The 26,008-nt window shown below is 42.9% G+C and overlaps 1 protein-coding gene across 11 annotated transcripts in view; it reads left to right on the top strand.

The window, feature by feature from the left end:
• APBB2 (amyloid beta precursor protein binding family B member 2) overlaps nucleotides 1-26,008 on the top strand; it is a 170,763-nt gene that overhangs the window by 134,919 nt on the left and 9,836 nt on the right. The window contains exon 1 of one of the 11 annotated variants that reach the window (XM_053403232.1): nucleotides 8,816-8,933. The exons of the other annotated variants lie outside the window; for them this stretch is intronic. The gene's annotated coding sequence lies outside the window, so the exon portion shown is untranslated. Of the gene's footprint in view, nucleotides 1-8,815; nucleotides 8,934-26,008 lie in introns of those variants that run through there. 11 annotated transcript variants of the gene reach the window in all.

The following is a 26,008-nucleotide window of genomic DNA, read 5'->3' as shown; positions in this document are numbered from 1 at the left end:
GCGCAGAAGTAAACATTCCCTGTGTAGATTGCAACAAAATATTAAAAACACACTACACAATAATTTGAAACTGTAAACAATAAAAGACAGTGGGGTGAGAAAATAATGTACACCCTGGATTTCAAACACTGATGAAAAGTATGAGTTAAGACATAATGGTGTTGCTAGAAACACAGTATCAAAATACATCCAGGTGTGGAGGATCCCCTGGTCTTGAATGGGGTAACTGTGCCCCTGAAGGACCAGGTGCACAGCCTAAGTGTCATTTTGGATGCACTGCTGTCCATGGAGGTGCAGGTCAATTCTGTATCCAAGGTAGGGCGGCTGTCTAGCAGCTCCATATGATTCACCGGCTGAGACTCTACCTGCTCGTGCACTGTCTCACCAGAGTGCGCTGCTTATCCCTCACTTGGACTCCTGCAAGGCGCTCTAGGTGGGGCTACCTTTGAAGGTGACTCGGAAACTGCAACTACAGTGGTACCTCGGGTTAAGAACTTAATTCATTCTGGAGGTCCGTTCTTAACCTGAAACTGTTCTTAAGCTGAAGCACCACTTTAGCTAATGGGGCCTCCCGCTGCCGCCGCACCACCGCCGCACAATTTCTGTTCTCATCCTGAAGCAAAGTTCTTAACCCAAGGTACTATTTCTGGGTTAGCGGAGTCTGTAACCCGAAGTGTCTGTAACCCGTGGTACCACTGTAATCCAGAACGCAGCAGCTATACTGGTGACTGGGAGTGGCCGCCGGGACCATATAACACCAGTCTTAAGGGATCTACACTGGATCCCACTACATTTCCGAGCACAATTCAGAGGGTTGGTGGTGACCTTTAAAGCCCTAAACGGCCTTGGCCCAGTATACTTGAAGGAGCTTCTCCACCCCCATTGTTCAGCCCGGACACTGAGATCCAGCACTGAGCGCCTTCTGGCGGTTCCCTCACTGCGTGAAGTGAGGTTATAAGGAACCAGGCAGAGGGCCTTTTCGGTAGGGGCGCCCGCCTTGTGGAACGCCCTCCCATCAGCTGTCCAGGAAATAAACAACTATCTGACTTTTAGAAGACATCTGAAGGCAGCCCTGTTAAGGGAAGTTTTTAATGTTTGATGTTTTATAATGCATTTATATGTGCTGGAAGCCACCCAGTTTGGCCACACATATGAAACACATACATATAACAAGAGCATGATGCTTCAGTCTTCTTTTTATGCATTCATATATTTAAATAATGGATGCCCTTGAATTCCTTTGAATGTCTGTTATGTTTAAGATGTTTAAAGCATTTATATGATGAATGCATACAGTAGGAGATCTGGATTATTGTTAGAAAATTGTTTTCTAGTGGTACGTTTTTGAAAGATAGGTACATGTTCTAACTCCAGGCTCATAATCGTGAGGATTATGTGTCGGTCCATTTCCATAACTGAGCTTCCACAGGGGGAGGGACTTTTGATGCTTCATGCTATTCAACGCGATGTGCCCTCTGGCAACAAATCTCTTTCTTGAATTGCATTTGATGACTGGAGTTGTCTGTGTGCGTGTACTTAAAGTCTCATTTCAGTTTTTAATTTCTCAGCATAAAAATTCAAATGACTTAAGTTGATGCATTAGCTAGATGGCAAAAAAAATAACAATTCTATGAGTCACAAATGATTTCTGCATGAATAATGTTGTGTTTTAGTGAACCTGAAAAAATGGCCTGCATTATATATCTCATACAAGATTGCCTAATGAAATACCATCCATCTTTATGCATCAGAGTCCCTTAAAACACATACACTCATCTGACTATTTAAATGGTACAGTAAACATGGTCTGAAGGATAATTTCAGTAGGGGGTTCACCTGCTGTGTTCAATCCTCAAGTTATTTTATTGATGCAAAACAAGTCCCTTCACTCATGCTTTGAGTCAAAACATAGTATTTCCATTGAAGAAAAGCACTGGGATCAGAAAAAGCTTCCATTCGGTCATGTCTCTTTTCCCATCAGTGACCAGCCAGGTTTTTTGGTTCTTGGCCTCTGCTTCTGACCATGGAGATTTTCCAGTTTCCCCCAGTGTGCCAACTGCATGGCTCATGTCTTCCTCTCTGACAATTCAGGCTGTGACATCTACCAGAGAGCCAGTGGGTAGCCAACTTACACTTGGGTAGCCAACTTACTTGCAAAAGTAACAAAGACCCACTGTGATACTGGAGAACCCTGCAGAAGCTTATCAAAGGAGAAATCGTGGCCTTTTCTACCTTAATTCATCTCTAAACCTAAACACGCCGTGTAAGGAGCTCAGTGTTTTGAACTACTGAGCAGAAAAAGTCAGGTATCACTGTTGAAAGTTCCGTGTGATCAAACAGTCAGATGCAAAGACACTGAACGATTCCCTTGTTGCAACAAGGGTTCCTTTGTCTCTGTTTTGTAGATTTCAGACTTGATGAGATCTACTGGATGATAGGCAGGACGAGGAGACTGAATAGAGGCAGAGGAGTGGGAGGTTAGAAATGTTGGAGATTCAGTATTCACAGCCCGCCATATTCATAGGCCCTTAGCTAATTACTAAAAGAACAATACTTGCCCATTCCTCTGCCCCAAGCAGCTTCGATCCAGGGATTGTGCAAGCAGAAGCCAGTTACGCAGTGAGTTCCTTGCTTCCTTCTCTCACTCCAGCCTCCGTGCCTCCTGAAAAGTCCCTCCAGAGGAGTCAGAGGACCCTTGAGGAAAGGCCTGGCCTGTGGTTTACATGGGTGGGATTATAATACAGTGAGGGGGGAAGTATTTGATCCCCTGCTATATTTGCCCGTTTGCCCTCTGACGAAGAAATGACCAGTCCATAATTTTAATGGTTTATTGTAGCTGTGAGAGACTGGTCATTTCTTCGTCAGAGGGCAAACGGGCAAATTTAGCAGGGGATCAAATACTTCCCCCCCTCACTGTACATAATAGGTTTTGATGTTTTATAGGTATAAGACATATTTCCCAATTTTTGCTGAAGATTGCTTTTGTTGGGGAATGCAAAAAAACAACAACTTAAGTTGGCGTTTTTCTTTTTTTAAATAAATAAAAACCCTCATGGGGTCTTTTTGCTTTGTTTTCAAGACATTCTTTTTGTTACAAGTTACCAAGATAACTGTGCATCCATTCATCGCCCTACAACATCTGTGGCTGCAGGGCCATGGATCACGCTGAAATTTGGATTTTATTGCTAGCTAATAGCCATGGATAGGGTTTGATTCTTACTCAAGTTGGGGTTCATGTTTCCATGGTGTTTGGGTGGGAGTGCACTCCTCTTATATGTTCCTAATGCACCATGGCTGTTCCACACAAAAGGCTGTGTACAAAGAAGGCCAGATCACCTTTTAGTTGAAGGAAGTGGTCTTCCGTAGATGCAGGCAACCGTTTGGTGCACTTACAGTATGTCACAATTACATTATGTCTGTGGCCCACATTTGCTTTTCCATCCCAGGAGTAGATGCTTAGGCCCAGGCGTGTGTCCCAATCAGACCAATAGGCCATAGCTGGCCGCTGATGTTTGCATGTAATACTACCCAGTCTAATACAGTCGTACCTTGGATCCCAAACGCCTTGCGAGTCAAACATTTTGGCTCTCAAATGCCACAAGCCTGGAAGCGAGTGTTCCAGTTTGCGAACATTCTTTGGAAGCTGAACGTCCGACGCCTTGGTTTCCGAACGTTTTGGAAGTTCCGGAACGGATTCCGTTCGACTTTCAAGGTGTCACTGTACACTGAAAAAGAAACGGGATTCCTCTTGAGTCAGTGGTGTTTGAGAGTTAAAATTAGTATGTTTAACACATGTCACTGTTGCTTTCTGGCTTAAGGGAAGAAACGCGAGAGGAATATTAACAAGCCTGCTTAGCAGCCTTGTAAGACTTGGAGGGGATTCAAGATTTGTGAAGGACTTTAGGAGCATCTCTAAAGCCAACTCTAGCAAAGGACTGTGGCAGTAGGATAGGCAATGGAAGTGAAAGTTTATAACTGGAAACAAAAGCCCTATTTGGCATGAGATGGGCATCTCGTACTGAATCTGCGGCAACAAAAAAATCTTATGATGACAGCCATTCTTGCAGTGGGTCTCTTTTGTTGTTTGTTGGATTGCAATGTCTGGGATTGCAAACAATGTTTATAGCGCATTCAGGTCAGAAATCTGTGTAACTGTACATTAATAAAGGTTTGTTTTTCAGCAGCAGACAGGCAGGCTCTCATTTGTTAAACAGTAGATCTGTTTTAACAGTGACAGAAATGAAGAGAAACAGTTCAATAAGAATCTCTCCTCCAGAGCACACTTATTATCTTAAGCCAGGCAATTCTTCATGGGTGGTTGCTAGGCTTTGGCCCTGAACAGTAGTGAACCATTTGTATCTTTAAATTGTGTAGCATACAGCGCTGGAAAGGGGACGTGGGTGGTGCTGTGGTCTAAACCACTGAGCCTCTTGGACTTGCTGATCAGAAGGTCTGCGGTTCGAATCCCCATGACGGGGTGAGCTCCCGTTGCTCTGTCCCAGCTCCTGCCAACCTAGCAGTTTGAAAACACGCCAAAAAGTGCAAGTAGACAAATAGGTACCGCTCTGGCAGGAGGGTAAACGGCGTTTCCATGCGCTGCTCTGGTTTCGGTGTTCCGTTGCGCCTGAAGCGGCTTAGTCATGCTGGCCACATGACTCAGAAAAACTGTCTGCGGACAAACGCCGGCTCCCTCGGCCTGTAAAGCGAGATGAACGACGCAACCCCAGAGTTATCCGCGGCTGGACTTAACTGTCAGGGGTCCTTTGCCTTTACCTTTTTTTTAAAAAAAAAAAAAATATGTTAATTAAATTTTCAAAAAAAAAGTATAAAAGAAAAACAGAAAAGAAAAAAAGAAAAAGAAAAAACAACAGTTGAAAACATTTACCTTAATTACATTCCATACCCAATTTCCTTGACTTCCCCACACCTGCCCTTCTTGTATTCCAATTCCAATTTTTAGCTCAGCAATTTTTATCCCCCCCTCTTTACCTTATTTCCTCTAATTCAATTTACTTAATCAATTTTAACTTCTAAACCTCAATCTTTATATTTCAAAACTTATTCTTAAAATACTTTTCCTAAATTCCCTCATCAATTTAATTAACCTATTTTAACTTAAAAATCTCAGTCTTTATACACCAACACTTATTCTTAACAATCTTTTACTAAGGTCGGCCCCAAATCTCTCCCCAAAATCCCCATTTTTATGTTAGTGGCAAAAAACCAACTTAATTAAAACAGAATTATATTTTTACACCCTTTGGATTCCCGAAGCCCTACCACCCCCTTTCCCGGTTTCGATCCCCAACCAAAGTCCATCACTCCATCCGAACTCAGCCTGGCGATCTCACATCCGAGGCATTTAACCCTCTCTCAATTTCTCTCTGCCGGTTTTCTTGATAGTCCTTTATTTTAAATTCCGAATCTCGAAGAGGCTCTGTTCCAATAAGGTCCATGTTTCTTCCAGCCAACCTCCATATTTAACAATGGAGCCAAAATCTTGTTTCTTACTTCTCATAAGTCCAAATGTCCCAAAGGCTCCAAATTCTACATTGGCCATATTTATATTCCATATGTCTTCAGATCCCCATAAGAGGAGATCTCTCCAATTTCCATTCTTCACTTCCAACCAAACTTTCATCATCATGTTCTTATTTTCCATTATTTCCAACTTAACAGGCCTCTGGCTCTCTTTAGTCTGCAGCATCACAGTGCCTCCTTCTTTGTCGTGTTCCTCTTTAAACGGCACCTCAAATGACTCAGATTCTTTCTCCTGTTTGACTTTTGGATCAGCAACAACACTTCCCTGTTCATCTGCAGGAGCTTGAATCATATCCTTTCCAGGTTCAGCAATTTTATTTACTGTTCCCTTCATTGTTATTACATTCATAGTCAAAACATTTGTCTGCTCCTGTAGTTTTCCCAAGAGACGGAAGGTCTTTTCCAGTTCAGCCAGTATTTTTCCACTTACAGCCATTTTTGTAATGTCCTGAACCCCCTCTAGAGGGATTCTAGTTACTTAATGACAAATTAACTTTTTCTTCTTTATTTTTAACAATTTGTTACCAAATCGTATCAAATGTAACCAGCAAAGACAGCAGAGACACAGTTCTCCTTTTTTTTCTCCCAACTTTGACAGCTAGTTTGACAGCTGTCAAAATCTATAAACTTTTTCCGCAGGCTCTCTCCCCGATCGCTCCCAGGTTTGGGGGAGGGGTGAATTCCGTTCTCAATGTTAGCTCTTATCCTCCAGCACAGTCACTTAAATTGGCCCAATATAAAGTTAATTGCTCTTTTCCACAAAAAGAAAGGCATTCTCACAACCTTAGTAATAAAATCCTTGCTTTACGATGTTTACAAGGCGGGCAGGCTGACTTCCTTTTAAACACCTTGCCCGATCGTGCCGAATTCCCAGAAATAAATTTCCCTTTTAAGTCCAATTACCGTGTTACTCACGGGTCATTACTTTTGATCCAAATGTTCAAAAGAAGAAGTTAGCGCTCTCCATCCATGGCTTGCGGCTTCACTCAGCAGGGGAAGCAGTCGAACTCTCAGCACCACGCCACTCCCGTCCCCCGTTCCGAAGCCTTTAAAAAGGCTTCTTTGCGGGTCGGGGGGGCGCAAATGGTGCCCACCGAGTCACCAGGTCCACAGGCTTCAGCGCCTGTGGTTTCTAAGGGTCCCCGCGTCGCCGCTGCGGCAGGACCCGACCCCTGTTGAGCAGATTCCCTCCGGAGCTCGGAGGAAATCCGCCATTAGACGATGGCGCCAACCCGGAAGTCTGCCTTTACCTTTTTACAGCGCTGGAAGGAGAGAACTAATAGGATGAGAGCCAGTGTGGTGTAGTGGTTAAGAGCGGTAGTCTCGTAATCTGGGGAACCGGGTTCGCATCTCCGCTCCTCCACATGCAGCTGCTGGGTGACCTTGGGCCAGTCACACTTCTCTGAAGTCTCTCAGCCCCACTCACCTCACAGAGTGTTTGTTGTGGGGGAGGAAGGGAAAGGAGAATGTGAGCCGCTTTGAGACTCCTTCGGGTAGTGATAAAGCGAGATATCAAATCCAAACTCCTCTTCTTCTCTTCTAATACTTTAGAAATCAAACAAACTGCAGGTGTGTACTTTATGCAATCTTGTTGTTGTTTAGTCGTTCCGACTCTTCGTGACCCCATGGACCAGAGCACGCCAGGCACTCCTGTCTTCCACTGCCTCCCGCAGTTTGGTCAAACTCATGCTGGTAGCTTCGAGAACACTGTCCAACCATCTCGTCCTCTGTTGTCCCCTTCTTCTTGTGCCCTCCATCTTTCCCAACATCAGGGTCTTTTCCAGGGAGTCTTCTCTTCTCATGAGGTGGACAAAGTATTGGAGCCTCAGCTTCAGGATCTGTCCTTCCAGTGAGCACTCAGGGCTGATTTCCTTCAGAATGGAGAGGTTTGATCTTCTTGCAGTCCATGGGACTCTCAAGAGTCTCCTCCAGCACCATAATTCAAAAGCATCAATTCTTTGGCGATCAGCCTTCTTTATGGTCCAGCTCTCACTTCCATACATCACTACTGGGAAAACCATGGCTTTAACTATACTGACCTTTGTCGGCAAGGTGATGTCTCTGCTTTTTGCTCCTTCATGGATCACTGCCTTGCCGTGGGGAAGGGGCTTGAATAACTCAAAGAAGCTATGAGCTATGCCGTGCAGGGCCACCCAAGATGGACAGGTCATAGTGGAGAGTTTTGACCAAACACGATCCACCTGGAGCAGGAACCAGCAAGCCACTCCAGTATCCCTGCCAAGAAACCTCCATGGACAAAGACAACAGGCATATGCAATCTTAGGTATACCTTTTTGTAACCCATTTTAAGTATATTCTCTTCCAAAAAGTGAGGTGCAAACGGTTTGAGTAATTTTTATTTCATAGAATCGTAGAGTAGGAAGGGACCACAAGGCTCATCTACTCCAACCATCTTCAGTGCAGGAATCTTGCCCGATGTTGGGCTCAAACTCACAACCCTGAGATTGAGAGTCTCACACTCTGCCGAATGAACCTTTCTCCCCTACCTTTTGAGGCAAGCCCTTAACAACAGAAACGTTAGCAAAACGCCCGGCGTTGGCCCCAGCAAACAAAACAAAGGGCCCATTGTTGTTTTTTCTGCACTATTTCCGTTTACAGTGGTACCTCGGGTTAAGAACTTAATTCGTTCTGGAGGTCCGTTCTTAACCTGAAACTGTTCTTAATCTGAGGTACCACTTTAGCTAATGGGGCCTCCCGCTGCCGCTGCACAATTTCTGATCTCATCCTGAAGCAAAGTTCTTAACCCGAGGTACTATTTCTGGGTTAGCGGAGTCTGTAACCTGAAGCGCCTGTAACCTGAAGCGTCTGTAACCCGATTTACCACTGTATTGTGCAGCAGGTGTACGATTTCTTCTGCACACTTTTGACATCGGTATCGGAAGCTTGGCGGTTCCGTTTGGCTGCCGAAAGGGGGATCATCTGTAATAGCATAGATCTGTTAGGGAGGTGATGGGAAGGGCTCAGGGATTCTCATTGCACGGAATATAAAAAAAAAGTACTCAGAAATGGGGTGGGGGGAAAGGCAAGGCTGAGAGAAGAGCAGCTTCCCCCCTCCTTCACAGCTGCACCTAATCACACAGCTGGGCTGACTGAGCGAGGACAGGAAAGAAGGAACAAGGGAGGGCATCTCGCGGAGGAGAGTTGCAGCTGAGAGGGTCTGCTCCAACTTGATGCAAAATGAATGAGCTGCCGCCCCCCCACGGGTATTCAACGCATGTCGCCGAAGCAGGAGCATGCATATGGCTGAGCTGAGAGAGCACTTTGCCCTGCCAATGCCTGTGCAAATGGGGAATCGGGGAGTGTTGGGGGCTGCCTGGTCAGCCTGACGTGCCAGGCATTAAAAAGCCCTCTCTGCTGCAAGAAGGAATAAGGTAAGGAACTTAAAAAGGGGACCGCTCCCCGCGCACCCCGTCTGATTACTACAGATGCATACAGTATAAGCAGGAGCAAGTAGCCTTTTGTCTTCAGTAGCGCTCGTCTTCTCTGTGCAGATTCAGGGCAGAGATTCTTTAGGTTAAAGATTGAGGGCAGGCAAGCCGCTTCTTAGGGCAGGTTGACCCTCTTGTTTTCCAAGAACGACAATATCAGAATCGCAGCTGTAATGGCCAGATGGGACTTGCACTGTAAGTACAGTTTATTCGCCGTTTCTGCTTTCAGGACATGGCTGTAAACTGACGGACTGTTAGCTGACGACGAGACCCGTCTGATGTTCAGCTGCTCTTATTGTTCACTGTTCAAGTCGCCCAAATACCTGCCGTTCGTTGGCTGCAATTACTAAGCCCTCTTATATCGACTTGCGTAAATTGGCAGTTTTGTAAGCTCGGACGTAATTTGTTCTCGATCGCAACCGTGCATGTAATGGGGGCGGGGGAGAAAACGCAATGAATTGCCAAGTTCACAATGACTTTCTGGTGATAGTGCAAATGGGCAGCTACTTGTGCTCGTGGCAGATATAATTGTTGGGATGAAACCTATCTTTACCATTAGAGATTTACTGATTATTTTTCATTCATAATCATCTCTTATTTGATAAGCATGTAAGAGAACTTGCTCTTTCAAGAGGTGGAATAACTTTATTGTTCCTTCGATTTATATTTCTAGTGTATATTTAATGATGAAGATTATCAGCTTTAGTATTTAGATACATATGTATATGCATAGGTAAACAGGGCAGCTTTCCTTCGACACGAGAAAGTTCATGATTGAAAGGTTTTTGGATTCATTTTGATCAGTGAGGAATTTCTGCTTTCTTAATCCTTTCTGTATCTGCTGAAGAATGTGTAACTAGGGAGTTTATTGACTTATTAGCTGATGTATGGCTGCTAGGAATCTTTATTAAGCTGTTGGAGAGGGAATGGAAGAGAGGAAAAACCCATCAATCTTCTCCTTTTCTTTCTAATCACTCAGCACGTTCATTCTTCAACTTGGAGTGTGACATTTGTTGGGGGAAAGCTGTTTGGATTGCCTGTTGTCTCTGCTTATATATTTGTTTTCTGAGCATAAAAGAATATTAAGTGCTGCTGAGTTTTTGTTCTACTGCAATAAAACCCACAGCAAATGGCATATCTTAGAGCAATGGCTTTAATTACGTATTTATAGTTGTTACTTCAACATTAACATAATTTTAACAACTGGGAGAAGATGGGCTTTTTTATTATTCATTCCTGAAGCATTTCTTGGGAGGCGAAATAATAATAAATTATTTACTCTGGAAAGGGAATGTGCTTTCCTTTCCCTAACTTAATCCCTGTGCTGTATTTGTGGAACGTGCACATTGGTGTGAAAAACTGCACATGCAATTTATGGTCAACAATAACCCCAGCTCTAAAACCATTTTAATATTGCAACCAGGCAAGATTGAATGAAAATTGCCAAACGGACGTTTAAAATTTGTAACATAAATTAATGTTTGGGCACAGTGGATATTTCAGTTAGATCTTAAAACCCATTATGGGACTGGTACAGATTATTTTTAATTCCATTAAATTGAATTTTATTCCAGTCCGGGTGTGGTAATAAAATGAAAGCTACAATTTATGTTGGATAAAATGCTGAATATGCTGGGCCATGGTGCTAATTTTAAGTTATTGATAGAGGCAGTGATCCAGATTTACTATACCCATATCATGGGCTGAATAAATTGTCCCATTTTAGTTTTAAAGGCTTGTTCCAGACCTCTTGTGGCTTGTCTTATATGTAAATGAGCCAAATAATTTTTTTTAAAGTTGTGTGTGTGTGTGTGTGTGTGTGTGTGTGTGTGTGTGTGTGTAATTACTGCCTCTCCCATATACTATTGAGATCCTTTTGGGGAAGGTTGTGATATAAATCAGATAGGTAGATGAACTGCTTTGCATTTTTAACATTTGATTGTAAGCTGCTTTCTAGGAGTCCTCAGGAATGAACAAGTAGCATATAAAATTTTGTATAAATAATTTCAATATATCAAAGCCAAAGGGTCTATGGCATGGGTAGGCAAACTAAGGCCCGGGGGCTGGATCCAGCCCAATTGCCTTCTAAATCCGGCCCGCGGACAATCCGGGAATCAGTGTGTTTTTACATGAGTAGAATGTGTCCTTTTATTTAAAATGCATCTCTGGGTTATTTGTGGGGCATAGAAATTTGTTCATTTTTATAGATAGATAGATCGATAGATAGATAGATAGATAGATAGATAGATAGGTCTGAGGGACAGTGGACCGGACCCCTGCTGAAAAAGTTTGCTGACCCCTGGTCTATGGCCTCCTGGACCATCTTCACTGTGGTCAAGACGGAACCCACTGCCTGCAGACCTGATCTGATAAATCTTCAAAAGAGTTGTCACTCTTAAAATACTTGTTTTCAAAAGGCCCATAAAGGTAAAGGTAAAGGTACCCCTGCCCGTACGGGCCAGTCTTGACAGACTCTGGGGTTGTGCGCCCATCTCACTTAAGAGGCCAGGGGCCAGCGCTGTCCGGAGACACTTCCGGGTCACGTGGCCAGCGTGACAAAGCTGCATCTGGCGAGCCAGCGCAGCACACGGAAACGCCGTTTACCTTCCCGCCAGTAAGCGGTCCCTATTTATCTACTTGCACCTGGGGGTGCTTTCGAACTGCTAGGCCCATAATTTCCATCAAATGTAGTTCATTGTCCCAGGCCCTTTTTAAAGACAGAGAGGGCCAGGCTGTTCACTGGAGCCCCCTCTAGCTTCTGACTGCACCTCAGCTGGGGGAAAATGTGTAATATCCTTTCAACAACCATCTATACTTGACATCAAAAGCAGTGTGTTAAGACTTTGTCTCCAAAACTGAATATATATATATATATATAAATACTCTACAAAATAGTAGAATATAGCTAGACCAGAGTTTGGCGATGCAGTGCTGGACTGGAGCCTCTCTCTGCTTGGCTGCGAGTACAGCTAGCCAGAGTGGGATGGAGGCAGCACTTTGGGAAGGAAAAAGAAAAGCAGAGCTGGGTGTTCAGCTGGATAAGGATATAGCTCATTCTTCAACATCAACTTCTTTGGACTGGTCATGTTGTGCAGATGCCTGATGATCGTCTTCCAAAGCAACTACTCTATTCCGAACTTTAAAATGGAAAGCGTAATGCTGGTGGTCAACAAAAGAGATTTAAAGACTGTCTCAGGGCAAATCTAAAAAAAAAGTAGTATAAACACCAACAATTGGGAAACACTGGCCTGCGAGCGCTCCAGTTGGAGAACAGCCTTTACCAAAGGTGTCATGGGTTTTGAAGACACTCGAACTCAGGACGCAAGGGAGAAACGTGCTAGAGGAAGGCACGCTTGGCAAATCCACACTGTGATCAGCTCCTGCCCGGAAACCAATGTCCCCACTGTGGAAGGATGTGTGGATCCAGAATTGGCCTCCACAGTCACTTACGGAGTCGTTGTTAAAACCGTGTTTATGGAAGGCAATCTTACTCAGCTACAAGTGATCACCAAAGATAGCTCCTGGTGTGTGTGTGGGTGTGTGGGTGTGTGTGTAAGTGTAAAATCCAGTCTGAGGAAAATATAGCCAGATAAGGAAGTCTCTGAGCTTAGTCTGAAACGCAGTAATTAGTGTCTTTTTAGGAATATACAGGCAAGAGAAAAACTGGGAAGCTAAATTGGGGACAGGGGAAGTAGAGTTAGTAGGGAAACTCTACTTGGGTCTCAATTCAATAAGAAAGGGATAGAACTTCTGGAAAGAAAAGGATCCCAAACCAGTTAGGAAGGGGTGTGGTGAACCCCTGGTCTGTTACAATACTAGAGAATGTTCAGTAGTGTGATTTATAGAAGTCAGGGAAACTGACAGAAAATACCACCTTGTTTAAGAACCCAAGTATTAAGACCTAAATATCTTCGCAGAAGCTTATGAAAACTTGGCCTATTGCTCAAAATCCCAAAAACCAAAGTGCTGCACAAACAAGCATAAAACAACCCCTGCAGTGCCACAAATCCAACTCAGTGGTGTAACGTTGGAAAATGTCGGTTACTTCTCCTACCTAAGCAGTTATCTTTCCACAAGGGCCGACATTGATGCCGAAATCCAGCATCACCTGAGCTCTGCGAATGCGGCTTTCTCCCAATTGAAGCGCAGAGTGTTTGAGGACCAGGAAATTTGCAGGGAAACCAAAATGCTTGTTTACAAAGCTATTGTAAACTTACTGTACCCTTGCGAAACATGGACCACTTCTAAACGCCATCTCCAACTCCTCAAAAGATTCCATCAACGGTGTCTCCAAAAATTTGTACACATCACTTGGGAAGACAGGCGAACTAATGCCAGTGTACTGGCAGAAACAAAGATCACCAGTGTTGAAGCAATGATTCTTCAATATCAACTTTGCTGGACTGGTCATATTGTGCGGGTGCCTGATTATCGTCTTCCAAAGCGACTATATTCTCAACTTAAAAATGGCAAGTGTAATGCTGGTGGTCAACGAAAGGTTAAAGACTCTCTCAAGGCAAATCTTTAAAAAATGTAGTATAATCACTGACAATTGGGAAACACTGGCCTGCAAGTGCTCCAATTGGCGAACTGTCTTTACCAAAGGTGTCGTGGGCTTTGAAGACACTCAAACTCAGGACAAAATGGAGAAACATGCTAAGAGGAAGGCATGTTTGGCAAAACCTCATTGTGATCAACTCCTGCCCGGAAACCTATGTCCTCACTGTGGAAGGATGTGTGGATTCAGAACTGGCCTCCACAGTCACTTACAGACTCACTGTTAAGATTGTGTTCATAGAAGACAAACTTACTCGGATTGATCGCCAAAGAAGAAGATTAAGACCTAAGCTGTAGCACCAAATCCTACTGAACTCATTAAGACTATACAATTAGCTTAAGAAACTGAAGTGAAAAGAAGCTGTGTGTTTACCACCTTTTTTAGATGCTTGTAACATCCACAAATTTTTGAGAGACATCTCTTGCAACATCTTTTCTTTTATCAATTTTGTTCTTAAAATAAATCGCTTTTCTGTTTAACTTCTCTATGTCTCCAATTGCCAGAGCTTTTTCTTTAAACAAACGAAAAGCCAATAGTTAAGGTTTGCCTCAAATGGTTTTTGTTGCCGTGCTTAGCATTCCTGTATCCTGCGTCTCTTTCCAAGATTCATCATGAAATATCACATACAAAGTTACGAAACATGTTCACACATAACAAAGTATATCCAGGCTCTTGTAGCCAATACCCCTTTTCTGATCTTCTTGGTTGCAAATTCAGATACGAAATTACAGAAGAAATTTCTCTCAAAAGATCCCATTCTGTAGAGAGAACAGATAGTGAGGACTGCCTTGATGGAAGCGTTGTTGACCGTAATTTAATAAGGGATTGTTGTTGGGGTTGGCATACTTGAAGAAGGTGGGAAACCATGGCAACATTAGGAAATGATTTAGCCAGTTCCTTATTGTACATTACAGTGGTACCTCGGTTTACGAACTTAATCAGTTCCAGAAGCCCGTTCTTAAACCAAAACTGTTCTTAAACTGAGGCGCGCTTTCCCTAATGAGGCCTCCCGCTGCCAGTGCCCTTCCACCATTTAGATTCCATTCTTAGACCAAGGTAAAGTTCGCAAACCAGGACACTACTTCCGGTTTTGTGGAGTTCATTAACCGAATAGTTCGGAAACAGGGCTGTTCTTAAACCGAGGTACCACTGTATTTTGATTTGGAACGATTTCTCTCAGGTGACTTATCTGGCCTGTGGCCTTGACTCTTTCCAGGAAAAGCGGAACGAGACAGAGGGGACCACTTGCTACTCTTGTTGATGAATTGTGTGGATTGTCTCACGCACAATAGCTCCAGGTGCCCCTTATTTATTAAACATTGATTTAAGGATTCTTCAGACCAGCCACACAACTCTGGTCCTATTAAGCGGAAAAGGGGAACCCCACTTGTGGAAATTTCCATCGGCTCCAGTCAACATGGGGAGTAGTGAGTGCTGATGGCGGTTGTAACCTAGCAAAATCTGGGCCAGAGATTTCTCAACATTCCTTTAGATCATTACTGATAAAAATATGAAAGCCATAGTATTATCCCTACCAGGGTCCTTTAAATAGCCATGGATTCTGTAGACACCCACAGCAACACCAGCTGTTTCCATTTCAGATCTGGTAGCTTGATATTTTGATGCAAGAAACAGTTGCTGGCCCTACAGGGGCTTGTTCATTTTGGGGCTAAAAACAGCTTAGATGCATTTCCCACAGTGCGCTCAGTATTTTTTCCACAGTCTTGAAAAAGCCATGGTTCATTTACGATTAAGGCAGAGTTGAAAGCCCCACTTTTTGCCTTCTATAAAATATACGATTCGACTTTAGCCTTGAGGGGAATTTCTTGAAAAACACAGACATTCAGCCAAGCCTGGATCATCCAGCTGTGAAAGTATGCCAGCTGAATGGGTTTCTATCTTGTGTGGAATTAATTATTAAGTTGCAAGAAGTCCACGACACCACATAGGGAAATAGGATTAATTTCCAAACTGTAACATCCCCAGCAGTTACAAAACAGCTTTTCAACCCTGATCCAGAGCATATTTACTCATAAAGTAAGTCTTAATGAGTTCAGTAGGATTTGCTTTTGATTTCAATCAGTGGCTGCAACCCTGCGCACACTGATGTGGCAGTTAACTCCATTGAACGCAGTGGGATTTGCCTCTGAGTCCCTGCTCCTGCCCACCTAGCAGTTGGAAAGCATGTCCAAGTGCAAGTAGATAAATAGGTACCGCTCCGGCGGGAAGGTAAACAGTGTTTTTGTGCGCTGCTCTGGTTTGCCAGAAGCGGCTTAGTCATGCTGGCTACATGACCCGGAAGCTGTATGCCGGCTCCCTCGGCCAATAAAGTGAGGTGAGCGCCGCAACCCCAGAGTCGGTCACAACTGGACCTAATGGTCAGCGGTGCTTTTACCTTTACCTTTACCTAAACATATTTAAGGTTGCACTGTTAGAGATTCAGGCATCATTGGGGAAGTTCTGCTGTTTTCAGAGCATCTCTGTTGTTTGTTTTATGGCTTGAATGCGAGATGATAGATAGATAGATAGATAGATAGATGATAGATAGATAGATAGATAGATAGATAGATAGATGATAGATAGATAGATAGATGATAGATAGATGATAGATAGATAGATAGATAGATAGATAGATAGGAAGGAATACTGAAATTCTCTTGGATCAGGAGAAATATTGGGAGGGATTTGGAGAGCAAGCGTTTTTTTCATTTTCTTTCCCCGTTGCCTTTCTCTAAATACATATACGGACCATGAACATGCCTTCAGCAGCAACTGGTAAAGGCTAGAATGGCTAGGTTGATTTCAGGCAAGGAGCAAATGGAAACAGGAGGTGTAGTCATAGGGAGCACATGAGGAAATGCTGTCAAACATGTAAAGAGCTGCCCACAGAACTGCGCCACCATAATGTGCTTCACTACATTGACTGTTGGGCAATGTGCATTTTTACGGTGGTTTTCCCCCTTATCAGAGGATCTGAAGAATCTGGATTCGGTTCCAAAAAGGTGTAGGCTGGCATTTAGATAAGGATTCTAGGGGCACGTGTAGCATCAAACCCACATTAATCTTTTGTATGGACCAAGCCCTTGCCTTCCATTTATAAAATAGCCCATTGCCCTATTTTTTCAGGATGGATGTACTTGTTCAGAATGCATCACCCTACCTGTGTCACAAGTATTTACATTATATATATATAGATTACGTGGAAAAATATTATGGCAAGAAAATAATCGTAACAGGCTGACAATACTCAGCAGTAGAGGTTACAATGTGGGATGATGTAAGGTAATGAAAACAACTTAGTAGAGAAAGAAAACGCAGTTGAAAAGATAGCAGATAGGAAACCAGAGAAAGAGTGGAAGGGGAGTAAAAGTTAAGATTTATAAGAGTCAAATCAGTTGGAGGAATAAGTTAAACCATTAATATTTGTGTGTGTGTGTGTCTTATATTTATGTTATTCTTCTTTCTTATTATCCTGTGTATGAGCGCCACAACCTCATAGTCGCCTTTGACTGGACTTAACCGTCCAGGAGTCCTTTTTTACCTTTTACCTTATGCGTTGATAATATGATAAAACAGTAAAGCAATTGAAGAATTTACATGTTATTGATTATTAAAGAAAAGTCAGCCTGCAATAATTTTTTCAGCAGTCTATTAATAAATTTATTTGATGAAACCTCTAGTGCAGTTATTCAGTGATCTTATGTGGCACCTTTTTTTTTTTTTTTTAAGCAGCAACTCCTGAGGATGGAGGAAATAGGGAAGTTATGAATTTGAGATCTTGACTATTGGAAAGACCACAAAAAGCAATAGGTTCGTGTTTGCACAAGGGCTCCAGTGCAAACTACTGTTAAAACATATGCAGTTGGTCAGCCAGTCACTATAAGCAGTGGAGCAGAGTTTGCAGTAATGGAATATTCTCTTTTGGAGAAATAGTGTAGCCCAGCCTTTCTCAACTTTCTTCCCTCCAGATGTTTTGGACTGCAGGCTGGGGCTGATGGAGAAGGCTGGACTAGATCTAAATTAGGGATCTAATTTATGTCTGGATCTAAATTATGTCATGGAATATTTGCCAGGTGACAAAAAGAAGGGTGTCGTCGCATGCTATTTATGGCAGATACTTCAAATTCTTTACATGTCTGACGGTTCTTGGCTTGGGTACTGATAGAACTGGAGTGAAGTGACCAAAGGTTCAGAGGAAGAAATAACCATTGTGATTATAGAAGGGAGTTTCATACAGTATTGCAGAGACACAAGTTTGTAGTTGTGCTTTTTGATTCTCTTTTCTTGTCCATATGTTTTTGTGCTATACAGTGGTACCTCGGGTTAAGGTCTGTTCTTAACCTGAAACTGTTCTTAACCTGAAGCACCACTTTAGCTAATGGGGCCTCCTGCTGCTGCCGCGCCGCCGGAGCAGGATTTCTGTTCTCATCCTGAAGCAAAGTTCTTAACCCGAGGTATTATTTCTGAGTTAGCAGAGTCTGTAACCTGAAGCGTATGTAACCTGAAGTGTATGTAACCTGAGGTACCACTGTATATCATTAACTCGCTTGTGTCCTTTCTACTCTTGTGTTTTGCACATTTGACATGTTCTGGAAATAAGCGGTGGCTTATAGCTAAAGCAAATAAATAATATTTGTTTATTTATTATTCACCCTTCCTCAGAAGTGCCCGTGGTGATGCACATGTAATGTTGGAAGTGCCAGTGTTCTAAAGGTTAATTAGCCACTACAGGGAAGATCCATCTGTGGTTTCGAGCATCCATAGGGATTTAGCATGAAAAGGACATTGCAGAATCTCCCCCCCCCCCCCAATTCTTTAAGCATTGCAAGCAAAGGGTGTGTAAAATAGCCACAGCGACTTTCGCAGCAGCGGCAACATTTTCTTAAATTTGTATGCCGCCTTTCCATACTAAGCCATGCTCAAGGTGGCTTAAGTAGGAGATGTTAAGTCAACTCCCCTCCCCACTAAATTTATTCTTCAAATCTGTAGCTGGAAACAGTCGGTGTGGCATTATCTTTCAGACATCTGCCTCTCTGCCTTCCTAACTATCAAACAATGAAATTAAGTTACCCGTGTGTGAAATGCTACCAAGAGCCTGAAGCAATAGTTCTGCAAATAGTGAACTCCATGCACTCAGTAATATCTCATCCAGTTTTGATTAAAATTCCATTATGTTTGCCGTCTTAAACACTAGGGTGTTTTTTTTTAATGCTGTGTGAGCCTGAATTTCCATATCCACATGTAACATTGAGCCAAGAAACTTGGCTTGGTAGACCATAATATGTATGGGATGTGTGCTAGTGGACTTTACGGCTTTACTCCGTCCCCTTAGAGCAAAACAAACTGCAATCCTGGGCTGAGCCCGTACCATTAGGCTACCTGCTTCCTGGTTTATTTAGGCTATTACTGAGCTTGTGGCAGAAGCAGGATTAGAACCAGCTGAAACTGTTAGCTACTGCACTTCACTACATTTAACTTAAATTCATGTTTCTTCTTCACTGGATATAACAGCTAATACAACTTCCCTTGCATTATTTTTTTCTTTTTAAATAATCCCAAATGTCCATATAGGTTACATCTTTTATTTTCCATCATTTTTTTAAAGCCCAGCCATTCTATTTCATCATCCAAAGCCAAAGCGAAAAATAAAGAAATGCAAATAACAAAAAATGGATGAGAATTTTGAAAAAGCGTAGGACGTTCGAAATGCTGAAACAGCCTTTGTGCAGTAGCGTTAACGCCGTGATTTCCTTGATGTTGTCTCTTTAAATGCAATCTTCTTCTGCAAGCGCAAGGATTGTTGTGACTGGCTTTCCGTAGACACTTCTGCCAACTGCTTCCCTTATTTGTGTGTGATATTTTAAGCCTATCCTCCACAGCTGATATTTCTGGGCTGCTGGCCTTCTAAATTCAACTGATACCTGTTGGCCTCAATTGTATGTTTCCAAAAATACTTTACAGACTCGGTCATAAAAAAAGAATTTATCCTAGAATAATGGGTGGGTGGCAGCAGAATAGATTCAGATTTTCGTAAGGAAAACCAGGCAAGGAGCATCGAGTGACTGGGGCTGTCTGTGTGAATGTTTTCTAACTCTCTCTTTCTGCTCTGTTTTTCCATGCTTTTCCGGGATTCAGAGAGAGGTAAATTGTTTTTCTCTATTCTGTTTTCTTCTTGTCTTTCATCACCAGCATTAGCTGTTGTTGCCTTGCAAATCCATACTTCTGAAGCAAATGTGTTTCTTGCCTTTAGAACCGTAATCAAGTAAGTTCCCCTTTTGCCTTATCAAATGGCAGTTCTCCAAACCCTTTAGATAGATGCATTTTAGAAGCCAACTCAAATGTCATCCAAAAGAAAAAATATTAAAACACCCATCTCCAAGGTGGGGGAAAGGATTTTCCATTCAATCTGCTTTTGTTTGCATGATCCTAGATATTCAGTCCCAATGCTGAATCTAGCTGAATCTTAAGAGAACTATATTTTTTAAAACCCCATCAAATTATACTCCTAGGCTGTAGAGCTGGGAAGAACATAGGTGCCTGCCTCACTCCTGATAAACAGGTATTCTTCCAGTGAACCTGAGTTCCTGATCTGTCTCTAGAAGGAATGTTTAGGCTCCTTCAGATATCTCATGCTGCTTTTAAAAAAATAAATAGGGTTCTGGGTTGGGTCTTAAAACAAGGATTGCCCTCCTAAAACTTGCCTGCCATGCCTCAGAAGGGTCATTTGACATTTCTTTGGGAATCAGACTTTATCATTTCCTTTATAACCTTGCAGATTGCTGGAAAAGAGCAAGACTTTGCAATATGTGAACATTCAAGTCATTTCCACATATTACCTTTTCCCCCCAGACACAAGTATTAAACTTATAATCAAGAGACAGAGAAGTAGCATGAGATACAATGAGAGCAACAGAAATGTTAAATTTGCCACAGTGTATGTATCACAAACCCTGCTGCTTGTCTTTTTCCATTATCCTTAAAAGGCCACAGATTTGCATTAGGAAAGGATAGAGAGTTTGGACAAGTGGGAACTGCAACAAAATGTTGCAGCATGGAGCCTGTGTGTTCAAGATACTCCGTTCCCTTCCTCCTCCTCCTACCTGGTTTTCCATTTCCTGCTGATACCTCCCTCTTGTGCCTGAATGGTCTTTTGCAAACCTGCTGTTAGCACTGCTTAGAAATAGTGATTCTTTTATCCCATGCTTATTGAATTTAGGTGAATATCTTTTTGCTAGTTTATTCAGTCTGTGAAGGGGTGGGTGGCCTGGCTAGGCCTAAATGGCCTCTCTGATCCCTTTAGTCTCTGCAGTCAACCTTTCAATTATTCTAAATTTCCAGAACCCATTATATGTGTTACAGGACTGGTCAGAAGGATTATTCAAGAGAAGTCTGAGGTTGTATTCTTAACAGAGCTCAGTACTTTTAAAAGTCACTGGCTTTGATCGCATCAGGGAGTTCTTCTCTTCAAGGCTAAAGCTCTGTGAGCCACAACAGTACAATCTTCTTACAATGCCCTGGAGGGAGCACTGCCAGGGGATAAGATAGAGGTTTTCCTGAGTATTTATATTTCATGGACTTTATGGAAGAATTGAAAATCCACTGTTTTGCTTAAGGTGGAAAAGAATTGTAGCGCTGAAATTCTGAAAGACAGATCAGCAAGCCGAGATCTGACAAAATTCCGCAAGACAATGGATAATTCAGGCTGAAGGCTAAAGTTTGATAGGAAGACATTGTTCTCTGTGTGATTTGTTTTGCTCTGCACCAGAACATTGACTGTCCAGGGCATGCTTACTTGAGTGTCAACTTTTGCAGAATCAGTCTAACTTAACGCACAAAATAGTTAATTAGCTTTTATTTAACCATGAATTACAACTCAACTGGTGTGCTGATGAGGTTAGAGAAATCGCATACAGAAACGATGTAAAAAGATAAGCGGTGAACTGAATGAAATTGCTGCTTGTTGAAATATGTCGGCTGTGTGTGTTGCGCTCTAGAGGGCATCTAATTTTCCTCAGATCAAGCAAGTTTCTCATGAGCAGGAAGGAAGCGTCCGTGTGGCCAACGTGGAACCTCGTGTATGTCCATGAATTCATGATTCAACCTCCAAGGGACAGGGCCCTTTGCACCTCTCAAAACACAGTTGCATGACAATTCAGGGTTTCTCTATGCAGCATTTACTTCCACAATATGAGTTCTCAGTGTGGCCAGCATCTCTGAACCAAACCCACCAACCCTGTTGCTGATGAAAAGTAGGAGGGACCGGGAGAAAATGAGCCCCTCGCTGAATAACTACAGGGTTGGTACTTATGTTGCCAATCTCACAGGTCAGGTACTAGGGCCAGCTGTAGGTTTGGGTTTTTTTAAGTGTCTAATACAGTGGTACCTTGGTTCTCAAACTTAATCCGTTCTGGAAGTCCGTTCCAAAACCAAACCGTTCCAAATCCAAGGCGCGCTTTCCCATAGAAAGTAATGCAGAATGGATTAATCCGTTCCAGACATTTAAAAGCAACTCCTAAAACAGCAATTTAACATGAATTTTACTATTTAACAAGACCATTGATCCATAAAGTGAAAGCAATAAAACAATGTACTGCAGTCACACAATCAATCAGTAGCTGAACTGGGTTCCACATAGTCACAAAAGCAAAACAAAAAAAGAGCCACAAAAACGCAAAATAAATAGAAAAAACAGACAGACCTCAGCATAACCCTCAAATCGGAAGTGTGGCACTCAAAACAGAAGCGTAACACTCAAAACGGAAGTGTAGCACTCAAAACGGAGCACGTTTGGCTTCCGCAAAAAGTTCGCAAACCGGAACACTTACTTCCAGGTTTGCAGTGTTTGGGTTCCAAGTTTCGCGGTAGTTAATTCGTACACTATACACCTACCTTGTCTGAATCCACTCTGAAGCTCATCGGCCACTCCAAGAATAACCTTTAAATCTACATGTCATTTTTCTCTGGAGTGTACCGGTAGACAGAAAAATATTTAATGGGAAGAATTCTTAGCAAGGTTAGCTTATTGTCGTTGGTTATAAATGAATTCTGCAAGCAAATGGATTTGTGACGTGTTAATGCTAAACAACAATTGACAACAAACAACAATGAAAAAGAAGAGTGGGACTGAATCCCCAAAGGCAATTTAAACGCCACATGTGAAAACAGTCATTGTTTGCAAGACAGTGGATCAGTTGAGAACGCAGGAGCAGGGAATGGCTGCACCCTTCAGAAGCTTCCTGTGTGCAATGTTTTAAAGGCTTATAAAAGTGGGTCTTCTTGCTGCAACCCTAAGCATGAATTTGTGGCTGCAGCCCCTTCATTTTTCTAATAATAGAAATTCTTTCCGGCTGCATTTAATCGGGATGTCTCAAGGGGCAGTAGTATAATGACTAGCCTCGTTCATAACCAGGCAGTGGTCACATAAATTCTGCTTTATGTCGCTACATAACCATCATTGCATGGTTAAATGATGCTTAACTGGGTGTTAAATAAGCACGGCCATCCAATTAGTCCCAAAGAATAACCATTTAAAAGAATTAAAGTAAAATAATGGAATATCTCTTCCCCACCCCCAATATTTGTTCTATTTCATCATTTTTCTTTCAGTTGAAGAGGTTATTTTTCTCCCCTGGCCACCTTGTTCTGTAATAAGCTGACCAGTGTACCTTAAATTAAAAGGATTATTTTGTGCTTGGGCTAATCAACAAAGCCACAGCCTTGCATACCATAACATGTAATTGATTCTCTCCCCTCCAGCTCTTGTTTCCCCCTTCTATAGCCCTTCTATCTCCCTTGTTTTCCAGATTTGGTTCAGAATAACAGCTCAGTCTAGTTTTAGCTGATAATTGGCGTTACTACCAGGCAGAGTGTATGCATAAAGAATTAATATTTTGGTGAACGGCTGTTTCTGCATAAAACAGTACGTGGCAGGTGTTGGAAAACTATGCTCAGGGGCCTTGTTTGGCAACCGTTTTTAATAGGAGGCATATTTTGCATTGAGCAATGTTGAGAGAGCAGCCACGTTGACTCCACCTGTTAACTTGTTCCTGAACCAGGTGAAACAGATAGACAATGGTTTCTTCTAAAGAGCAAAATAGGTTACCTCAGTCACAGCTGTGTCCCTTTTGTCCGGACTCCAAAGCTCCTTCATGTGGCGCTCAGTTGCCTATCTAGCTGCTGAGGGTGCAATAACTGCATCCTCTCTCTTTCTGGGCACTCCTAGTTGCGATTTAAAGAAATGAAAAAGGCGGAAGGCTCACCAAATTTGACACACAAACCCAAAGGGCAACTACCTCCCAGCTAGAGGGAGAATCAATGGGCCTGACTTAGGAAGAGCATAACCAGCAAAAAGGGATCGTAAGAAAAGCGAAGCAAGGGCTCTACCATGTAGCCTTGGGGCTGGTCTGAGTTTACAATTTGAAGCAAACAAAAGTAGTTGTACAGGAATGTAAGTTATAAGCCATGCTGCTTATACACTTGCAGCGCCTGTTGTTTCCTCTGTGGCCTCCTCTCAGCGCAGAACCGCACCCTTCTGTCCTGTGCCCTTTAGCAGATCTTGCCGAGCTCACTTCAGCCATTTCATTTCTATCCTCAGCCTCTACACAGTGAACAACCCCCCACCCAAAAAAAGACCAAACCCCAATACAGTGGTACCTTGGTTTACAAACTTAATCCGTTCTGGAATCCATTCTTAAACCAAGGCATTCATAAACCAAGGTGTGTTTTCCCAAAGCAGTGGGGGACTCAATTTACAAATGGAACACACTCAACAGGAAGCGAAACATGTTCTTATTCCAAGACAAAGTTTGCAAACCAAAACACCTACTTCTGGGTTTGCAGCGTTCTTGATCCAAGTTGCTCATAAACTAAGCTGTTCTTAAACCAAGGTACCACTGTAATAACTTTGGTGCATTAGGCCAGGGTTTACCTAGTCTTGACATACTACCTCTGATAAGCTTACAAACTGGGTATGAAGGTCGTCCCATGTTGTTTATCCTCTGCATCGAAGAAAGCCAGTTGTACTTCTTTTTGTCACAGCTTTTTGCTGAGAGTGGGGACTATCAAGTATAGGAATCCAGCAAAAAGGGAGTGAATACTGGGTCCATGTTAAAGAATTTCTAGATTTAGCTGTGACCTAGCTGGACCTTTATACAGCGTGACCTTTTTTTTGCCTCTAGGACTTCCATAATCTGACATTTTCATTGCCCCTGCCCCTCACTCCCTACTGAAGTACTATTGTGGCGAATCTTTATTTATTTGTCAGTTTCCTCTGAGCAGCTCAAGGAGCCATAATTCTCCCCCTCCCAATTCTACCTTCACAACAACCATGTGAGGGAGGTTAGGCTAAGAGACAGCCACTGGCCCAAGATTGCTCAGTGAACTTCCCATCCGGTTTCACCAGTACACCACACTGGCTCTCATAGCTTTGGACTGGGGAGACTGGTATTCAAAAGCCTGAAAGTTCTTTGTGTGACTAGGAACCAGTCACTTCCTCTCAGCCTAATCTCACCTCGGGGCAGTTGCGAGGATAAAATGGAATATATGCCACCTCAGCAAGAGCCAAATGCAAAAAGGTTTCTGATCTCCTTGCCTTACAAAGAACTGTCACGATGCAGACCTCTGCCTCATCTTTTAAGTTTCCCAGCATGGAGCTGGGAAGCCTGTAAATTCCTTAGTAAATCAGGTAAACAGTTTGCCCATAAATCTCTCCTCGTATTAATCCGTTTGAAATGAGCTAATGCAGAATTGAGGTTAACAGAGCAAATGACCCAGAAAGGATTCCACAGTAAGAGAGATAGATAAGAAAGCCAAGATGAAGGGCTCCGGTGATGTATTCAATATTGAACACTTCTGTATCTGCAAAGACCGTAACCTTTCCCCCTCCCCGGCCTTTGTGCAAGAGATTAGCATTGTCACGAATGCTCAAGGTCACCGTACCTTGGTGGCAGTACAGGGAAGAGGTGAATTGTTGCTACAGAACGGCTTACATGGGAGGAAAGTGTTTCAGGCATAGCAGCTTTCGAACCTATCTCTTTCTCTCCAGCAGCCTTTAAACAGAGCCTCTGCTCCAGGGGAGTGCCCTTGCAAACTGCGCCTACGGATTTTCCTGAGCTCCCTATCTGATAGGATTAAATATTGAAGTAGCCCTATCATTTGGACCTTGCCGGAAGGAAGGATCCACATTTGATTGCTAATGCTGATGGATAATTTTGCAGCAGATGGTTGCCGGTCCCTTCTGCCCTCCCATCCCCAGTGATACCTGCCGATGCTATTTCTTTGCTTGCGGTGACAGCTTTGCCCCCTTTGTGGAATCATGGCATGTATAGAAAGCTGCACTTCTTATAGCCTTTAGTGTCTCAGGCCTCCGTGGCGACTTCTAAGGAAGAGAATTGAGGCAGGGTGATCATTTCAGAGCAGCGGGGAGCAAACAGTGTCTCCCTAAGCAGATTCTCAGCAAAGG

The sequence above is a fragment of the Podarcis raffonei genome, chromosome 9 (genome assembly GCF_027172205.1).
Source record: "Podarcis raffonei isolate rPodRaf1 chromosome 9, rPodRaf1.pri, whole genome shotgun sequence".
Lineage (NCBI taxonomy): Eukaryota > Metazoa > Chordata > Lepidosauria > Squamata > Lacertidae > Podarcis > Podarcis raffonei.
This window is presented reverse-complemented; position numbering and strand designations above follow the sequence as displayed.